Raw genomic sequence first — 21,737 nt, 5'->3', positions numbered from 1 at the left:
AATGATGAAGCATTATGCATGGGTTTAAATACCTGAAAAAAAAACGAGCTGAAGTCAGATTTATTTGAAAGAAGATAATTGGTCCCAACACAAAATATTTTGCTGTATAAAATAATTCCTTATAGTAATTTTATTAACATTCAATTTCAATGAATTATCATTCATGTATGAAAATAAATATTTATAAAAATGGACAATAATAAATCCATAGAAATGTATTCAAAAATTTTATCCTAATTTACATGGTTATCATTAAAAAATTATACAATAACAGCAATCACTACTTCATGTGCTGTTCAGAATCTCACTTCTCTTACCCTCAAAATATGTATTGCAAAAGAATTTTCTTTTTTGGTTATATGTGGGTTGTTTGGGATTTGGCTTTTTAACATTTTTTGGTAAAGTTTGGGGCAAAAATCTATCAAGCTGTCTTGTTAGTTAAGTCAGAAAATGTTATTACTAAGGAAATGACTCATATGTGCTCTTGAAAATATCACACTTAGAATTCATCAATTAACACATTGTATGGAATTTATTTAACAATGCTTTTTTAGGTGTCAAACTCTTCAAGTTATTTTTAAAATAAATCTCCTCAAGCAATCTGGTTTACTGGAGGCCACAGTGCCTTGAATATTTCACTTTTTTAGAAGTGCGAAATATTTGCGTCACTTTAAATTGCGGCCCTCATTCTCTCCATCTCAAACAATCCTCATCAGCCCTCAGCAACCCCCACCTGTTCACATCTCAGTTCCCAACTTCTTCCCACAATGCTCCTGGAATGACACTCTCTGAAAGATACTCAAGACTTAATGATTGTCAGCTTGAATGCTTCTTATTTGCTTCCTCAAATCTTTAGTAGCATTTGCCACTGTTGAGATAGTTCCATCAAGAAACTTCCATCCGTTGGCATCATAATGCTGTATTCTTCTTTCTCCTGCTTCCCAAATCCCAATTTCCCACTCTCCTAGCCCTCCCTATTAAATATATCTGTCTCAGTGTTGTATATCTGGCCCAATTCTCTCTCTATATCCTCTTTGTTAGAAATCCTTCCCAGACTCAGTGCTTTAGTATTTGCCTCCAAAATATACATCTTTTGAGTTTCCAGTTTGTATTTCATAACCTAGGTGCGTCTCAGTTTTCAGCAGCTGTATAACTAAATCCACCATCTTCTCACTTCATATGTTCCTTGTCTCATGAGAGCACCGTCGTCTCTGCCATCACCCAGACTTTAGATCTAGAAGAAAGCCTTACTCTCCTCTTTTCTCTCATGCCACACATTGTATCAGTTGCCAATCGGGTAGAAGGCACTATTGTGAGGGCTCTGACATTCCTTCTCTTTCTGTGCAGCCTCACCATCCTAGTCCATGTTCTGTTTCCTCTCTGAAAAAGTAAGCACCTCTCTGATTTTCTCCCTCCTAATTTGTCCCGCAAGCTGTTGCTAAAGCCTACCTCTTGCCCTGACCAGCATGGCTGCGTTGGTTGAGCATCATCCCACAAAGCAAAAGGTCTCTGGCTCAATTCCAGTCAGGGCACATGCCCTAGGTTATGAGTTTGGTCTCCAGTTGGGGTGTGTGCAAGAGGCAACTGGTGGATGTTTCTCCCATGCATTGATGTTTTCTTTCTCCCTCCTTTCCTCTCACTCTAAAAATAAATAAAATCTTTTTAAAAAAAATAGAATGATTCTTTCCCAAAAAATGGCCAAATGCCATGCTTTTCTCATGCTCAGAAACCTTAAGTGGTTCCTCAGTTTCTCCAACGCCTTGTACTTTCTGACTTCAAATTACCCATATCAACTAAGTCCCATGCTCCGGCTAAACAGATAACTCTCCATTCCCCAAATATATTCCACCTGTTTCATCATTGTGTTTCTATTTACACTGTGTCCATCAGAGTGTTGTCCCTAAACCTCAGCTTCAATGGTACCTGAGAACTTGTTAGAGATGCAGATTCTCAGGGAAACCTCATGCCTGCAAAATCAGAAACTCTGAAGTTAAGGCCTAGCAATCTTTGTTTTAATAAGGTGATTCTGATACATACTAATATTTTTAACAGAAAATGCCTTTTCCCATTTTTCTTGCTAATATTTTCTCTGTTTTTTGAAAAACTCTTAAATAAACTTTTCTATAAGGTGATCTTTGATTCTGTACTCTGCTCCCACAGCTAGTTCTTGTTTCTTTATCATATCATTTGCAAAGTCCTGCCTTGTTCCTCAGCTATATGCACATGTTGGATCTCCCCTCATAGATTTAAGCTCAAGGATAGGGAAATTGTGTGTGTGTGTGTGTGTGTGTGTGTGTGTGTGTGTGTGTGTGTTCTACTTTGCTTTATACTTTGTCTTGGTATTTGGTCATTTGTTTTTGGTTTTTAAAAGTAGAATTGAAAGCAGTGAATAAAACTTTCTAATTTGTGAGTGATATAATTCATCAGAATCTAAAAGCTTATTAGGGGAAATGAAATAGCACTTAAAATTTGACAGAGTGGCTTTAATTGTCTAATAAAATAAATCTACTTTTTATTCTCACATGCTTATTCAATTATGAGAGGCCTGTTTAATACTGTAGTACTGACTTCAGAACATTTTGACTATCTGGTCTCGGGGGGGGCGGAATCTAGCATATAGTAGTATCATAGAGACAGGAAGCTGTTTTCTGAATGTGCCTTATTTCATAGAAAGCTCGTGGCTACCGTTGCAGTTTGTCTGGAGGCAAAGCAAAAATTTTTTCTCAGATAGGAATGAAATTTAAGTATTAAATTTAATACATTTAAATGCACCCCATTTTCTTACCTATATCTGTGATATGAACTCTAATTATTTCATTTTGTACTGTTAATATTTATTGACTCATCTAAAGTATTATTTAGTTTTAAGACTGAGCCACTCTGGTTATGCATGTGTGTTCCATATAAGATAATATTCACAGGCCCAATTTTCTCAGGTAGGGAGCAGGGAAGGGGGAGACCAGGGAAGAGGAAGGGAGAAGAGAGCAGGTTCTAGTTGTGTCACACGGGTGATGGTAACCTAATCTATAGTTTCAACTGCAGCCCAAAACTGCTGAAAACCTTGCTTTGATCTGTTGTTTATTTGCAATTGGGTGGATAATTAAAGTAGTGGTTAATTCATTCTTCCAATGATTGACCAGAAAGGATTCAAGGTAATGTTTCTAAATTAGGAAAATCAGAGAGTGTCTACCCTATGTCAAGCACTTCAAAAATGACGCTTTCATACTTAAAAGCTCCCAGAAGGGGCACACAACATCCCTATCCTGCAAAGGAAGGCCAAGCAAGGGAAAGTTAAAATTCTTGTCTAAGGTCTACAGGCTACACCGATGAAACTCACCCAGACTTCAACCTAAACACTACTGTAATCCCCTTAAAAAATTAACTTCAGTGGTACTCAACATTTGCTTGCTTAGAGTTCTTTAGAATCCTAGACATTTTGGCAGCATATTTAAAGGGATTAAAGATTCAGAGCAACTCAAGTCCACACTAACCACAGTAAACCGTTTTCCAGTAACCAGCAGCTGGTTGTCCATGCAAGCACTCTCAGCTCTTCAGCTGTTACTCATCAGTTATTCCCCTCTGTGTCCTGTGGATAGTGAGTAAGAAGAGATGTGTGTGGCTCCCATTGAGCTCTTACAGATCCCAGAGGTTATTCTGTGTTCCAGTGAGTGGAATTCTCTTTGATGCCACTTGAAGTTAGCTATACTTTGTTACAGATCCTCTGAATTCAACACTCCATCTGAATGTTATTGCAGTATATTCAGTTACAACAAACAAACTCTACACATTGATAAAAAATTGGTAACATATGTAATAGCATTGCAATCCACTGAGAGCCCATGGAAGACATCATCTCACATATTTTGAATGATTATATAATGGAATAGAGAGGTTTGGTCTGTTATATAACAGAAATATGACTACAGAAAATTTTTAATGATGCTAACTGGATTTTTTAAATCTTTTAAAAAATAAGCTGTCTGCCATTCATACCATGATTTAATACTAGAAATTATCTCTTATAGTGTATTGTTTAGTCAAACAATAATTTTTTTAATAAGTCAGATCTACATTATACATTTTCACTAGTAATAGCTATAAATTCGGTCTTTAGAATGATTAAAATACAATTCTTCAAAATCCCTGGGCAAAACGACTGTCCTTAAAAATCCTAGCCAGTAGGATATATATTTTCAGAATTATAAATTTGCATGATAACTGCAATTACAATCTAGAGTTTTTAATCTAGCAATCGGATGATAAGCTAAGCAATTACCATTCCAGGAGCAACTATTTTTATGATCAATTTCTTTTTCAAAGCAGCTGTTGTGGTTTAAAGCACAAAGATTCTTATTTTTTCTTCTAATGTTACTGTATTTTGACAAACAAATCTCTGTGTCCCAAAACGTAAATAGTCTAATTCTAGAAGGTGATGTTGTAACACATGTGTGCTTTCATAGATTTTCCAGTGCTTACTCATTTTTTAGAGATGGGTTTTTTTCTTTTTAAATCTCACACAGTGCAAGTGCAGAGCAAGTACTCGATGGATAGTTCATGAATGGGTGAGTGAATGAATAATAGTTGTATTATTTAACCATATATTTCTAAAGGCGATTTTTTGTGTGTGTGATAGCAACTGAAGAAAAGAGGAAGAAAAAACAAAATATTTATTGATGCCATTTTCTTTTCTTCCCTGACAAGCTAACAGCATTAAAGAGTTAGTGTTTCTCTGGAGAACGTCAAACCAAGAGATGCTAGTGTGCATCAGAGACTTTGATTCTCCATTTTAATTATTATGTCAAGCCAAATAAATACAAAGAATTAAGAAAGATAGGATGGGTAGTGGATAGACAGATGCTCCTAATTAGTACTAATTCCAGATATTTTAGTTTTCCAACAGATTGTTTTGATTAGAACAGAGACAAAGAGTGGGCAGAAACTCTGATCAAAAAATCTCATACCAACCCTGTTTCCTAGTAAACCCACATTCTTCCTCACTAATGATCACAGGCATAGCTCATTGCTTCCATTTGTCTCAATGTCATGTACTTACTTATATCTATTCTAGCTAGCACTCATTAACCTGCCCCACAAATATTTATCTGGATATTCTCCCAATAGCTTTGTGATAGCTTTAGTGGGTGAAACAATGACTTAGTTGTCTTTGCAGTCACTGTGTCTGGCATAGTTTGGTGGTCCAGTGAAGTTTGTTGAATTTGATTTGGTGTGAGAAAATGTATTAGATACTCATACCTCAGCCATGGTTATTTAAAGCAAATTTATAGTCTACAGTGTAGTCTTCAGAAATTGAAGTTTCCAAGATCGTTTATATCATTGTAATAAATATGGTTTTAATTTTTATACCAGGTCACATGGAAAACAGGGATCACAGTACAGAACTCTGCTCTTCTTATTGTAGGAACTTTTCTCGTTTTCTTTCACACATCTCAAAGTAGAGTTTAGTATAAAGTCCTAACTTGTCTAATGAATTAAGATATTTGTGACGAGAAGGTAACTCTTCCATTATACCTTTGTGTTAAAAAAATTTTGTCACCCACATAGTTCCTATATGACATTAATATGATTCATTATAATCACATCTGAGGAAACCAGTTTCTGAACAGCTAATTGCTGATCTGTACGACAGAATTCTTTATAAGTATCTTAAATCTTAGACTATATCCAGGCCTTGAGCTAATTTTAAAATGTACTTTCAACTTTTGAAAAGTTGATGAAGAATAAATTTTTATAATATTTTATGAAGGCTATTCGTAAATCACATCAAAAGTAATTTACATTACTTTGTCGCAGTAATTCCACTCATGAAAATTTATCCTGATATAATAGTTTTGTAGGGACCAAAAGACATAGCTACAAAAAATGTCATGGTATTTGGGGTTATTAAAATAGTAAAAATTAGAAACCATCATAATATACAAGAATAGTGATTAAACTACTAAAACTGGGGCAAAGTTCTATAAGAAAAAATTCAAATGACATTGGAAGATTTTCATGAGATGAGCCAGGCAGGGAAAGACAAATACCATATGATCTAACCGATAAGAGGAACCTAATGGACAAAACAACAAACAAGCAAAATAAAACCAGAGGCATGGAAACAAGGAACAGACTGACAGTGACCAATGGTGAGGGGTGAGGAGGGAGGGAGATAAGGGTGGAAAGAAGGAGAAGGGATCAGTCAAGGAACCCGTATGAATGACCCATGGATATGGACAACAGGGTGGGGCTTGACTGTGGGAGTGGGGTGTGGGGAGAAGGATGGGCAGAGGAGAGAAAATGAAGAAAAAATGGAACAACTATAATAAAACAAAAATAAAATATTTATCTTAAAAAACATCAGATTGCAAAACTACATGACCACAGTCTCCTTTTTTAGAAATTAATACCTAGATGGGAAAAGAGGAACGAATATCTATCAATCTTGTTGCCGCCTCTCTAGGTGATAGAATGCTCATGATTTCTACTGTCTTATCTGTAGCCATCTGTATTTTCTTACTTTCTGCAGTGAACATGATAACTTCAGCAGTAAGAAAAATAAAAGCTATCATTGGTATTTAGTAGGATTCTTTCACTATGGCATTGAAGAAAGCAAACCTCCCTAGGGCAGGAATAGCAGATTCTGGTACCCAGGCAGACCCAATCACCAATCTCTACCACTTTTCCCTGAGTGACCTTGATGAAACCTCAGTTTTCCTCAGCACAATGCTCCTGGCAACCACTATCCATAAATTCCAAGCTGACCAAGAGATTAAACTTATTTGCCAGCTCTACTCTGTCTAAGCAAAACAAAGCAAACACAAACTCAGTTCCCAGGGATTAAAATTTAAGTAACTTCTTACACTCTATTTTATATATAATAATGTTTTAATTTCTCCATTTATGAAATCCTTCTTTTTACTTCCAAGGAAGTAATGTAGACTAATAAAATGGTATGTGCAAAGGCAGATGTGTCTTTTTTTAATTTCTTTTTTTTTATTGTTGTTCTATCAGTTGTTCCGATCATCCCCTGTTGCTCCAGATGTGTTTCTTGAACAACAACAACAAAAAGAGTGATTTAAATAATCTTCATAGTTCAATTGTTCTTACAAGGTCCAATACAGATGGAAAAGCCTATGGATTAGACTGTTCCCCCATCCCAAAAAAATTAAATTATATCAAACATTGCCTTTGCGAATAGCAAATCTTACGATTTGACGATCCTTCTGACTAATGGTTAGAATAATGACTATAAAAAAGAAAAGAATCTTGCCGTTTGTGACAACATGGATGGATCTGTTATGTATTATGCTGAGTGAAATAAATCAGGCAGAGAAAGACAAATACTGTATGGTTTAACTTATGTATAGAATCTAAACAAACAAACAAAACAAAATAAAAAACAGATTCATAGAAATAGAGACCAAAGAGATGGTAACAAAAAGGAAGAGGGTGGGAGCATGGGTGAAAAGGGGAATGGGAATGTAGTCAATATTGTGATAAGTTTTCACGGTGACAGATGATTACTAGAATTTGTGGTGTGATCACACGGTAAAGATGCCAAATCACTATATTGTACACTTGCAAGTCATATAACCAACATAAGATTTGTATACTAAATATACTTAAATAAAAAATAAAATAAATATATTTTAAAATAATTCTTAGTTTATTGGCATTAAAGCCCAAGGCCTCACCCTTAGAAGGAAAGTGGTCTAGGACCCTAATATTAGAAAATTAAAATATGGACTAAATGAACTCGACTTCCTTAAAACCTGTATCCCAACAGCCGGTCTCCTTTTCCTGGCTATTCAGATTTGCTTCTCAAGAAGTCTCTTAAGTTTTATACATATTTAGTTGCGTGGGTAGGGAACAGAACTAGCAAGTGATATCTATCTGGGTTAAAATTAAATATTCCCTCGAATTATTTCTCTCTTTATGAGGTACGTATATTTTAAATTCATTTTTTTCTCACTTAATTAATTTCATTTTTTGATTTAATCTTTATTATATTTTTTCCATCACCATTTAGCCCCCTTAGACCCCAGCAGCAGTCACCACACTGTTGTCCATGCCCACGAGTCCTTTTTCCTTAAATTGTTCCCTATTTTATGATGATTTAGTCTTTTTTATGCATCGCTTTTCCCCTAAAATAATTCATATTGCTTTTCCTGAAGACCAGGTACCCTCTCCAGATCCCCAGGCATTTATGAGAACAGTCTCATGAATTTAATGTAAGAGAGAATTTGGGTGAAGCTCCTTCAAGTTTCAAGAAACGGAGATGCACTTGGATTATCTCAGTGGATGGGTGTCAGGTAAAGATCCCTGAGATATCTCAGCAGCCACAGGACTGGAAGGCTGTTCCCTCTGTAGGGAAGTGACAATGTTTGTGTCCCAACATCTTCTTCATAATGACCCAGTATTAACAGCCTTGGCGTGCCCTGCTCATACCTGGATTTCGGCGACTGCTTCTCTCACTAAAATCCTCTTCTTCCTTCTCTACCACCCACCAACTACCTCCTTGCTACCTCATTCTCCTCTCATGGTACCTGCTTGCTTCCCCCTCTTTTTTTTTGCTTCTTTGCTCCTGGACTGCTCTGTTATATGTTGTCTCTCTCTGTGTGTCTCACTCAAACTCTTCAAGAAAGATCATGTTTGGCCATCCAATCACCTGCTAGTAGCAGACAGAGCACGCCACAAAGTAGCAGGGTTATTAGGCTGCTGCCCAAAGTGTAAATGGCTGGCTTTGCATTCATCGTCCAGGCTCATGCTTCTCTGTCTAAGATAACCTCAGAAATGGTTATGGATCTGACCAGTTCTCTGAGGACTCCTTCCATAGTATGTTCAGTACAAGATTGATTTCCTAAATTATCTTGTTAGCTATAAGGTTATATGGGATTTAGCATGACAGAAAGATGCCTCATTGCTTTTCTACTGCCAGTCATACCTTACATAGGGAGTTTCAGAAACCATAGGAGGAAAAAAGTATAATAGTTGTAGAAAACATTAAAAATGTAGTGGATTACAATTTTCCTTGTCACATAAATCTTTGAAATAAATTCAAGACAAGATCTAGCCCTGGGCTTGTTTAAAACCATTACATAAAATGCATCCCTGATTATATAAGGCTATGCTAGAGAATATAGTTTCAGTTCTGAGACTAACTGGTGGGTTTTAATAATTTAACTCATTTAGAGTATATGTATTTTCTTACAGGAAATGTCCTATATCTCGACATGGTGATGGTTATGGGGTATAATACAAATGTAAAAATCACTGAGTTGTACACTTAAAGATTAATATACTTGATGGGTTTTATTTTGTTTGGCATTCTTTAATTTGAATGAGATTGCATGATTTCTTTCTTCTCATCCCTATCTTGACCAAATCTCCTCCAGTTTGAGGCTCTTCTGGCCTAAATACACTCCACACTGCACCCCCTTTTCTTTCTATCATTTTATCCCATACTGATCACCTCTGAAGCAGCCCTGGTCTGGGTTTGTCTTCATCAGGTACTCTTATTTAAATAACTTATGTATCTTTCTCTTACTGCCTACTTAGCAGTATGCTTTCTGAAAGCAGGCACTATCCTTTATTTTTTCTGTACATACTCTGTGTCCTCATGGCGACTAGCACACGACTTACTTCAGTAGGACTTCATTAAGGAACATAAGTCAGAGAATGTCTGAACTACAAGGAGCATTAGAGATCCATGGCCATTTGTTTTTTTCTGAAAGAGAAAGCTTATCCACAAGGTGTGTAGGGGAAAAGATGAACAAACACTAATTTTTTATTAATAAAGTTTTATAATTTTTATTTATGCACATAAGATAAAATTAACCCATTTAAAGTATACAATTCAATGACATTTGGTACATTCAATGTGTTGTGCAACCACCAGCTCTATTTGGTTCCAAAACATGTTCATCACCCCAAAAGAAAACCTTGTACCCATTAAACAGTCTTATTTCCCCAGCCTCTGAAACCATTAATCTGCTTTCTTTCTCTATGGATTTACCTACTCTGAACATTCCATTTAAATAAAATTGTACAATATCTGACTTTTTGTTTCTGGCTTCTTTTATTTAGCATAATGTTTTCAAGGCTCATCCACAGGGTAGCACGTAGTACCTTGCATGCATTGACAGGTGCTTTGTTCCTTTATACACCTAAAGTACTAACATTTTTGAGTACTAACATAGCACCAGATACTGTACCAGGTACTTTACATATGCAATATCATGGAGTCCTAGTAGCAATCGTAAGACATAGGTATTATTTTCCCAATTTTATATAACTGAAAACTAAGGTTCAAAGAAGTAATGTGTTTAGCCCAAGTTTATAAAGCAAGGAAACCACCCAACCCTAAGATCCACACTCTTGACCCCAAGTGCTGCAGTCCTCCACTAAATGAATTGTCTGTCTTGTTAGCCCTGCCATCTGTAAGTTCATTACATCTTCATTTGTTTCTCCATTACCTGCAACATATTGGTGATGCCCCTGATATTTCAGAGTGGGCCAAACAGCCCCTTGCTGTGATTTCCCTTGCTTGGAATCACATGTTAGGTCTCAAAATTGATACTGAAAACACTACAGAAATTTCCATTGCACTTCAGTGGTGTGTAATTGAACTTGTATCCAGTTGAGACCCAAAGCAATTTTCCTTCATTGTCTGGAGATCATCAGAGAAGGAAGCCTCTTCTGTTTAAGCTATCGAAGATGTGTGTGTGGAGGAGACGTGCTTGGAATATGCATGAGCATCACTGAGGCAGCAACATCAGAGATGGGTTTTAATAATTAATTCAATAAGACAATTTATTTCTCTAATTGGTTGTAAAGCTTTGTCAACTAGAAGATAGTAAAAACAATTTAAAATGTAAAAAAGAACTGAAACTTGGTGTGGAGTTTGGATATTAACAACTCATAGAAAAATGAAAATAGAAGGCCCTAATTATTTCTTAAGTAAGTGTTTAAATATTTACAAATTGTACTTAAATGAAACTCATTTTAATTTTTATAGATGTGTGCTGTCTTGCTCTGTTGGGATAATAAATGAAGGGAAACATTTTTAAATTTGGGTTCATGAACCAGCTTCAGGGGGTTAATAACACCTTGGAATTATCTGGAAAACATTACATGTGTGTGCATTTTTTCAGGATGTGGTTGCAGAACTTTAGTCAAATGTATAGTTTAGGAACTGCTACTTGGAAGCTTTCTCTCTGCCTATGCAATGTGAGGAGGAGCCTCTGGAATGGGTGGGTGCCTGAGGTGGCTTCTACTATCCCAAAGTCCCTGATGGTCAACTAGCCCCTCAGCAGGTACTGGGACCCCTTCCTGTGGCCATAGCCTTGAAAAGTCACTCTACACCAAGGGTCCCCTATCCCCTGGGCTGGGCCGCGGACTGGTACCCGTCTGTGGCCTGTTAGGAACTGGGCGGAGCAGTAGGGGCCAAGCAGCAGGAAGTGAGCAGTGGCAGGTGAACTAACCAAGCTTCACTCGCATTGCTGTCTGAGCTCCACCTCCTGTCCCCCCTACTTGACCTCCACCCCAATGTCTTGAAAAATTGTCTGCCACGAAACTGGTCCCTGGTGCCAAAAAGGGTGGGGATGACTGTTCTACACCAGGTTGGAGACTGAAGGGAGCACCAGGAGCAGCTAGATGGAAGCCAACACTAGAAGTTAAGACAACCGTTGGATATCGTTCTCCTGTGTGCAGAAAAAGAGAATTATCTTGTTAGAAATAGAATCTCAGGCCCCACTCAGACCTGCTGGATAAGAATTTGCCTTTAACCAGATGCCCAGGGGATTCCTAAACATGATAGAGTTTGAGAAACACTGGTTAAGCAGGTGCGCTGTTCTGGACACTGCTCCCCATTCCCAGTTCGCTTTCTTTTTTTCCGTCTCCCATATGAAGCCTCATGCTCTGGCATTTCCACCCCAATTCTAGCTCCTAGAGTCTCATGGAATTTCTATTGTTCTTTTGCGTCAACTGAGGAAGCAGAAGTTTCTGATCTGAGCCTCACCTCCTTTCTGTTGCACAATCTCCTGTGACTGCTCTCTCTTGATGGTGCTGTTCTAAGAAGAGAGGAAGAAATCAGATTAGGTTCTCCAATCACTTTCTCCGCAAGCCAGTCATGAGCAAGTCATGACCCCTGTGCCTCAGTTTCCTCATCTTCATAGGTTTGTGGTAAGGAGCAAACAAAGATAGTTGTGAAAAGTAGTTTCTGCTTGGCACAGAGTAAATGTTCCAAAACTGTTTCTTTTCTTTCCTTTTAAATCACTTTTTTGAAGTATAACTGACATGTATAAGCCACACATATTTAATGTGTATAATTCAATGAGATTGGAGTTAAGTATTCAACTGTGAAACCATCACCACCATAAGGGCTGTAAGCACATCTATCACCTTCCAGTTTCCTCTTGCTAATATTATTATTGTTGTTAATATTATTACTATTATTATTATTATTTTGTGGTAGGAATACTTAACATAAGTTATTTTCATAGCAAGTTTTATGAATATGATATAGTATTCTCAGCCATAGTTACTGCTCTGTATAGTAGATCTCCAGAACTTATGTTGCAAAAGTGAAATTTTATATTCAGCTCTCTAGAAAGGGCCCTCAATTAAAAGCTAGTGGGTCTGCTCTTCTTATTCCTAATCAAGCTTTGACTGAATTAGCTATGTGTGAACTTGGGTAAGCCCTTTCATCTCAGTTTCCCCACCAAGAAAATGAGGTCTTGAACACAGTGGTCTCGAAGATCTTTCCTAACTCTGTTATTTCATGTCTTGCCTCTCAAAGGAAACCATCACCCACCAACCATTCTATAAATGATGAAAAAATTTTGTATTTTATAGACTTAGTCAAATGCTTGACAGTTGTCCCTTGAAACAAATATATTTCCATTGTTCCACTTCCACAGAGCTTAATCTACCTCCTTTAGTGATTCTGAGTTGCTGTGACTATTTTATGCAGCCTAGAGCCCAACTCCTTGGTCCTTTGTGAGATATCCTCCATTAAGTTTGCCTCAAAAGACAATACACTTCACATGCATTGAGCACAGTTGCAAATTCCTCTTTGACAAAATGAAATAATTAATTTTGAGCATCAGTACTTTGTGTTTATCCATCACAGTGCCAACTGTCATTGTAGTAATACAGTCTCCCATGCAAACAATTAAAAATTATGCTCAAGGAATCTGTTCTAATTGCTTTGCTTTGAATTACAATTCAATGTAGAAACATTACCTGTGCTTTGTCTACAATTTCAGAAATTCTTTACAACCTGTAGATACTGCTTTTTCTTTCCAAAACATCTAAAGGAGCACTACAAAGCCAGGGAAATACAAGGAATGGACTCCAGTGGTGCCTAGAATGTTTTTCCCTCTATTCCTTGCCCCAAACTACCCAACATTCCCTTCTCTATTGAGAGCCGCACACTTTGAAATTTTCTCTACTTTTCATCTCCCTACACCAAACTTACCTGTTTTGATAATTCCCTCTGAAGCCAGATCAATGCTACTAAGCAGCAAATTTGAGAAATTAATCTGATCCCAAGAATTCAGTGTATGCCAATAAAGTTACTTTTACTTCTCTGTGTTTCAAAATGGAAAGGGAAGAAAATTATTATTCTCCCCTTTTAATTGAGTGTAGGCTGGCAGTTGCATGCAAGGAGGGAGGAAATGATGCCAAAATAGCTGCTTAATTCCACCTTCTCCAAAATTAACTCAAATTCCAGAAATCCCAGCTAACATTCAAAACAGGAAGCCAAGTACAGATTTTGAGGGGATGAAGTGAAAGAGGGACTCATTGAACTGTCCTTCAGTTAGTTTTCTCTTCTCTATTATCTTTTTGTCTCTTTTTCCCTTTTCCAGTCTAGCTTTCTTCTGTTGCCTAACTAAACTCAAAAAGTATGTAGTCTTTCCACAAGAAACTAAGGTTTCTGTGGAGTGAAGTTAGTTCCTGTTTTCTCATGTGTGCCCATCCTCTAGAGGATCAGGACAGATTATTGTAGACTATGCTCTGTTTTTAAGGGGAAGAATCTCTCCCCCTAGCTGTGTTTCCAAGGATAAGAATATCTCCAATGGATAGGACAAAAGAAAGCTAACTGAGCATACCTCTTCCTCTCTGAGGTGGATTATATTATATGCATGAACAACAGTTGCACACAAATATTAGTATATTCTAGAACCTTCCACAATGCTACCTTAAGTGACTCCATGTCAGCTCAGAATTGGAACTGAATAAATGATTCTTAATTTGGAGATGCATGAACACTGGCATTAACAGGAAGAAGCTGTCAACCTACCTTCTAAAAATACCTGATGATACCTGATACATTCAAAAGAGGTATGAGCCACTTACCCTTTATGAGAGATGTTTCATGAGGCCCATTCTTTTTGAGTTTCAAAAAGAGTGGATATCATCTCTTAAACATGTTATCCATCTTTTAATCAGAAGTTATTTCTAAGGTAAATCCAGTCATTCCCTTTAGACTTTCAGACTTAATGTAATTAAATTCTGTGGGTATGTATCTTGGGTTTCATGTCAGGGAGAGAGAAACCCTGATTAGGTTCACTCCCCAGGGGGGAAGTAATTACTCTGACAGGTCTTGCATTGTATTCCATCATGATTTGGAGACATCTGTCAGTGTGTCATTGTCCAGTGAAATGAGGTCTGACACCTTTCTGCTCTCCTTACATAGTTGGTCATACTTATGTCATGGCTAACGATGATGCTTTTTCAAACACCCTTACTGTCTTTTGGTATTTTAGTAGTGATAGCAAACTCTTTTACAAAGGGGACTCTAACCACGGAAACAGGGATAGGAAGCAAAATTATAAAGCAGGTGATGTTTATCATCACATTTTCAGTCTCTTTTGTGTAAATTTTTCCTGCTCTTGTTATCTTTTCCAGACTTTTTACACTTGTTAAATATGAGAAAATGGTCTTAAACTTATTCATAGCAATAATAAGTGACTTTGTTGACCATGAATTAAATGGTTAAAAGGCAGAAAGATTTGGGATTCAGTCCTGGCCCTGTCACATACTCTGGGATCTTGGATAAATCTATCTTTCTGAACCCCTGTTTCTTAAGTTAGAAAATGGAAGGGGAGAGAAATGGAGAAAATTGGGACAATTATAATAGGAAAACAATAAAAATAATAAATGGAATCATGAAAAAAAAGAATGTGGACAGAATAAAATCTTCCTGGTGCTAATGCTATAATTGAGTAAGACAATGCATCTAAAGCACTGAGCACAGTAGCTGGGATACAGTAAGCACCTAAATAAATTCAAGCTTTTGTTATTGTTATATCACATCACCCTGAAGTAAGAAAAGAGATTTTAAATCTTTGGAATTTTTCTAATACTAAGTTGGAAGACATTGGTTATATTTCTTAGGAAAGGTGAGGACTGAAATCAAACCACCTTCTATTAATTAGTATATATTGTATAAGAATATCACTACCTGGCTGCTGTGGCTCAGTGGATTGAGCGTCGGCCTGCGAGCCAAGTGTCACTGGTTCGATTCCCAGTCAGAGCACATGACTAGGTTGCACGTCAGATCCCCAGTTGGTGGCACAAGTAAGAGGCAATCACACAGTGATGTTTCTCTCCCTCTCGTTCTCCTTTCCCCTCTCTCTAAAAATAAATAAATAAATAAACAAACAAATAAATAATTTTCTTAAAAAGAATATCACTGATTAAAAATAAGAAAAAGTTTATTTTTTCAATTTTATTCAATATAACTGGCATATAAAATTGTAAGATATTTAATATACATCTTAGTGATTTCAACCACCTAGCATCATCTAGTTAATCACCACTTTGTGTGTGTGTGTGAGAGAGAGAGCATTTAAGTTCTCTTTTACCAAATTTTGACCACATAATACAGTGTTATCAACTATAATCACCAGTTTGAAATTAGGTCCTCAGACCTTATTCATCTTATAGATCAAACTTTGTATCTTTTTACCAAACACTCCTTAGATCTACCATGCTTCACCCTGACCCTGCAACCACTTTTCTACCTTGTCTTTGTGAGTTTGATGATTTTTTTTTAATTTTTAGATTCCACATATAAGTGATACTACACAGTATTTGTCTCTCTTTCTGGCTTTTTTTTGCTCAGCATAGTGACTTCAAGGTTTATCTTGTCACAAATGGCAGGAATTCCGTCTTCTCATGGCTGAGTCCTGGTCCACTGTATATGTGTACCACTTCTTCTTTATCTATTCAACTGCTAAGGGACACTTAGGTCTTTTCCATATCTTGGCTATTGTGAATGATACTGCAACAAACATGAGAGTGCAGATATCTCTTCAATATCCTATTTTCATTTCCTTTGGAAATAAAATATATTCAGGTATGGGATTGTTGGATCAAATGGTAGTTCTATCTAAGAATATTTTAAGAACCTCCATACTATTTTCTGTAGTGGCTATTTGAGTTTATATTTCCACCAACAGTACATAAGAGTTCCCTTTTGTCCATTTCCTTGCCCACAGTTATTTCTGGCCTTTTGAATGATGGTAATTCTAGTAGGTATAAGGTGACATCTCACTGTAGTTTTTATTTGCATTTTTCCGATAATTAATGATGTTGAGCATTTTTCATGGACATTAAGTCCTCAGTTAACTTCAGTATATTCTGTGACTTTAAGCAGAACAACATAAGTAAATCTAGTTTATCATAGGCTGTCTTTAGAAAAATGTCTATTCAGTTCCTCTGTTTATTTTTTATTTAGATTTTTTTTGTAGTTGGGTTCTTTATATGTTTATATGTTTTGGATATTAACTCCTTATCAGATATATGATTTGCAAATATTTTTTCTCATTAAGTAGGTTGCCCTTTCATTTTGTTGATGGTTTCCTTTACTGTGCATAGCCTTTTAGTTTGATGTAGTTCAAGTTGTTCGTTTTTGCTTTTGTTGCCTTTATTTTTGGTTTCAAATCCCCCCCAAAATCATTTCCAAGACTCATGTCAAGGAGCTTACCCCATGTGTTTTTCTATGAGTTTTATGATTTCAGATTATACATTCAAGCCTTTAAACCATTTTGAGTTGATTTTTGTATATGATGTAAAATAGGATCCAGTTCATCCTTTTGCATGCTGCTGTCTGGTTTTCCCAACACCATATATTGAAGAGATTGCCATCTCCCTATTGTATATGCTTGGCTCCTTTATCATAAATTAATTGACTATACAGTAGTCCCTTTCTATATCGCAGTTCACTTATCATGGCCTCACAGTATCACAAGATTTTTAAAAATATTATAGTTAATTATTTATTGCAGATTTTTCACTATATCATGGAATTTTGCAGTACTGTATACGTATGTTTTAAAGTTACGTAGGTTTAAGAGTGTAGAATAAATGTAAGGTTCCTACTTCGCGGGGGATCTAGAACATAATACCTGCAATAATTGAGGGATTACTGTATATTCCTCAGTTTATTTCTGGCTTCTCTATTCTTGTGCTTGTTTTGGATGCCTATACCATGCTGTTTTGATTAATATAGCTTTGTGATATAGTTTGAAATCAGGACGTGTGATGCTTCCAGCTTTGTTCTTCTTTCTCAAGTTTTCTTGGCTATTTGGGATCTTTTTTAGTTCCATACCATTTCAGGAATTTTTTGTTCTATTTCTGTAAAAAATGCCATTGGAATTTTGATAGCATTACATTGAATCTATAGATGGCTTGGGGGTAATATAGACATTCTAAGCAAATGTTTACTTTTAAATTATTTTTTATTTTTAGGGGTGTGAGTGTATCAATTAACATTTGCTGTGTAACAAGCCACCCCAAAACTTAACCTGAAACATTATTATTTTTCACTATCCTGTAATTTACCTGGGTGCTTCTACTGGTCTGGGCTAGCCCTGCTGGGTCTGGGTGCTCAAGGATGGTCTCACTCACATGTCTAGGGCTTTAGCTGTGATAGCTGAGGAGAGGGCTGGGCTGGCTGGAACCTGTATCCAAAGGGCAAAACCCCAATAGGAAAGTACTTTCCAAGCCTCTGGGTGCTAATTAGTCAAAGAAAAACACATGGGCAACTCAGATTGAAGAAGGATAGCCTCCACCACTTGATGGGAGTCACTGCAAAGAACTTGTGACCATTCAGACTCTATGATATAGGGGTTTTGGGTGAGCCAGTTCTTCTAATCTCTGGACACAGCTATAAAGAGAGTTCTTTAGACTATTCTATGATGAATCTACAACTTTTTCCAATAAAGAAATAAAACAAACCTTTAGGCAAAAGTGCAACACTTCTTAGAAGACAGAATCATTATCTACATCTAATTCTTTGTCTTTTGATCTCTAGCAATGTACAAGAGGGGGACCCCCCCCAAAAAATGAAATTATCTGCTGGAGAGCAGGTCCCTTGTAGTACAGGTTTATGCTGCTAGGTGAGTGTTCTAGGAACTCATCTGTATCAATGTACCAACTGGCATTGTTGTGAGAGGCTGCATTTGGCTTCAGTTATTTTTTTTGAAGACTCTTCTAGTGTGTTTGCCCATTTTATGGATGGGTGATTTATGAGTGCACCACACTGAGTGTTCACCATTTTTTGACCAAAAACAGGATGACCACTGTGCCCCATCCTCCTTATTCACTGAATCTTGCCCTGAATGACTTTTTTTGTTTGTTTGTTTCCCTGAATGAATAGAGTTCTCAAAGGGAGATGTTTTGTCGCTGTGGAAGAGGTGAAACAAAAAATGGAAGAAGCACTAAAAGGCATCAAAATTAATGAGTTCAAAAACTGTTTTGAGCAGTTGAAAAAAGTCTCAATAGGTGTATTGATTGCATGAAATAGAGAGTATTTTGAAGGTGACTGGAGTTTAAACTTGTTAGAATAAATACACATTTCTTTATAAATAAATTATGGCTTTTTGGGGGATCCAACCTCATAAGCAAAAAATTTTCAATGCAGTTGTAGCCAAAAAAAAAATTGATTCAGGACTCTATACAATTCAGACTCCCATTGACACTTTGGAAAACATGCTGAAAACTAGACTGTTATTTATTTCCATATTCATTCAAGAAAATGCAGACATAGGAAATGTCAGAGATATCTTTGCAGGAGACATTAGCTAGAAAAAAAACAGAGTCTGGAAAACATTTGGATCAAACAAATAACTCTGAAGCTACACCTTTCACTGCTTTTCAACCACAGCACTAATTTCATTGTAGCTTGAAGACTGAACATGAAATATTCCATTAAAAAGTCTTGGCATTTTTAGATTGAATAGTGTGTCTTGTCTACAGCTCTATTTCCATACTGTTGTTTTTCTTTTATTGGGATATTTGAATTTTATAGGTCTTTCATGACTTATCATTCAATATCCAAGCATGGTGAGAAGAGACATATATGTGTGTCATGTGAATGTAAAATTACCTGCAGTTACAACTTTACAACTGGTAACAGTACTTTCTGCAAACAAAATATTCCATGGAGTCACTGGATTTGCTGTTGTGTTCTGCAGTAGCTATGTTGGCGAACGTCAGAGCAGATTAAACAGCCAGTCTCTGGGTCTCTCATGTATTTCAACCATGCAGGACAGAGTATTTGATATAGATGATAACTTCATACTTAAGTAATAAGATAAGAGTCTGGAAAAAACTTTGGTTCTGATTTTAAATTCACCACTTTCTAGCTGTGTTTATTTGGGCAATGTAAACAACATCACTGTTTCTTAATTGCTTCTTTTATATAATGTAAATATAAATTTTTGCCTATCCCAAGATGTAGTCTTGTGATGGTCAATGAAATCGTATGTGGAAAAGTAATTCGTAAATAATAAAAATAGAGAGCAAGGTGATGTTATCATTATCACTATTAACATTTGCCTCAAAAAAGCCCTGTCTGTATTCATTCAAAAGAGTAAAGGACTCCATAAACTATAAGGTTTATTTCACCATTTTCAGATTAAGATAAATAATAAATTTAATATCAGGTGAGGAGCAGAAAGCCAGTCTATAGATCAGGTATTCTCAATTTCAGCTCACTAACCATCCTCATTCTAGTGTATTCTTGGGATTATCAAGGTATCAAAACTTTATTATTTAGAAACAATCCAGATTATAGATTACTTGCTTCCTGCTGCTGCCTAAATTTGTAGCAATTCACTTCTTGATAACTACTTTACACATCAGCAGTACTTGATTCAGACACAGGAAAGAAAAAAACATTGAAAACTTACGTATTTGATGGGATGGAGTACGGGTGAGGCAAGTATTTCATATGAGAGTAAATTACCTATTTTCTCCCTAACGTTTAGGCATGCCTGACTGAGTGTTCACTCTGTTGTAATATCCACAGCAAAGAAGTGTTTTTAATGTTTCTAAGGACAATGAAAACTTGTTTCAGAGCAAAGAGATGTTTTATATAATCTCTTCCAAGTTTTCACCTGTTTGTTTTTCCTCTCCTCCATTCCCTCCTCTGCTTTTCCTTTGATCTCCTATCTTTTTCCATGTTCTTATGGAAGGGTTACTTGCCAGGGAGTTTACAAAGGCATAAGCTTCCATTTCAGCAAGAGAAAATGGAAATTCATTTTAAATCAAAGAGCTCAACATTTAGTTTGAAATTTGAATTTTTTTTTCAAACTTAAAAATATATTCCAATGCTCTTCTTCTGGTTAAGAATAGAAACTGAAATGCTAAAATATGAGAACAAGCTGTGTAAATGGTCTATAACAAAGTATCATTATCACAAGCAAAAAACCAAGCCAAAAGAAAAAAATATACAAATAAGAAACCTGCTCTATCTTCTCTTCAGAGAGATGCCTTATTGTGTTTGTCCCTTTAACCTTTTTAAGTCAGTTCCAAATATTCTTTTATTGGAATTTCAGGAAACACTTTTAATTTTTGAGCACTTATGTAAACTAGACAGTCTTTCTGAGGTCTAGAAATGTGGTTATATTTTATTGATATATACTCAAATGAAAGAAGACAGTGCGTAAGAAGTTGAGTGTCAATGAATGTGGCTCAAATCCTAAACCACAGGCCAGAAACCCTGGGGCATTTTTACCTCTAAGCCTCTTAGACTCTAATCTATATGTAATTATTGAATCTTTAAATGACTATATATTAATCAAGATGACTCAAGGGATATTTTGTGAAAAAAAAATTTTATGATAATATCTATAACTTATTGACTGCCTTCTATATGACAAGATATTGGGTCCAATGATTTATACATGTGTTTGCCCATGTTTAAATCATCTCTAGGTATCACTAGAACATGTTGCAAATACAGAAGGGAGATTAAATAACTTGCCAAAATTCACCCAAATTGATCCATATTTGAACCCAGAGCTGTGAGTAAATGAATTCAACAAAAGATATTTTACTATATCTTTGTAAATAATGTTCAGTAATCAGACAATTCCTTGAAAAAACTTTTGGAAAAATTAATTTTAATTGAGGAAAGCATGCTTAATGTGCATCCCCCTGGCCTCAAGCCAAATAAGAGGAGCTTTCAGAAAATAGCAAGAGTTCATTATGTGCCCTGTGGTGCTATAGGGCAACACGGTGGACTGCTGCAGGTCTGGAGCCCGAGAAATATGAATAAAGGATAAGAATTTGGCTATGGCAGCAGACAGAGCTTTGCAGTTCTGGAAGTCACTGTATTCCAATCAGGTCAGAGATGTTGTTTCCAGGGGACCAGTTGTGACCTGGAGCTTTCCTCAGTGTGCTCTGCCAAAGAGGGCCACCCAGAAGGGCCGTTGAGACCT

At 36.4% G+C, this 21,737-nt stretch overlaps 1 protein-coding gene across 2 annotated transcripts in view; it reads left to right on the top strand.

The window, feature by feature from the left end:
- The window catches only part of PHACTR1 (phosphatase and actin regulator 1), a 551,412-nt gene that overhangs the window by 95,314 nt on the left and 434,361 nt on the right, over nucleotides 1-21,737 (top strand). The window lies entirely within an intron of this gene.

This window comes from Furipterus horrens, unplaced genomic scaffold, assembly GCF_987537825.1.
Source record: "Furipterus horrens unplaced genomic scaffold, mFurHor1.1.pri manual_scaffold_3, whole genome shotgun sequence".
NCBI classification, from domain to species: Eukaryota; Metazoa; Chordata; class Mammalia; order Chiroptera; family Furipteridae; genus Furipterus; species Furipterus horrens.
Note: the sequence above shows the minus strand (reverse complement) of the source record. Positions and strands in the feature narration are given on the sequence as shown.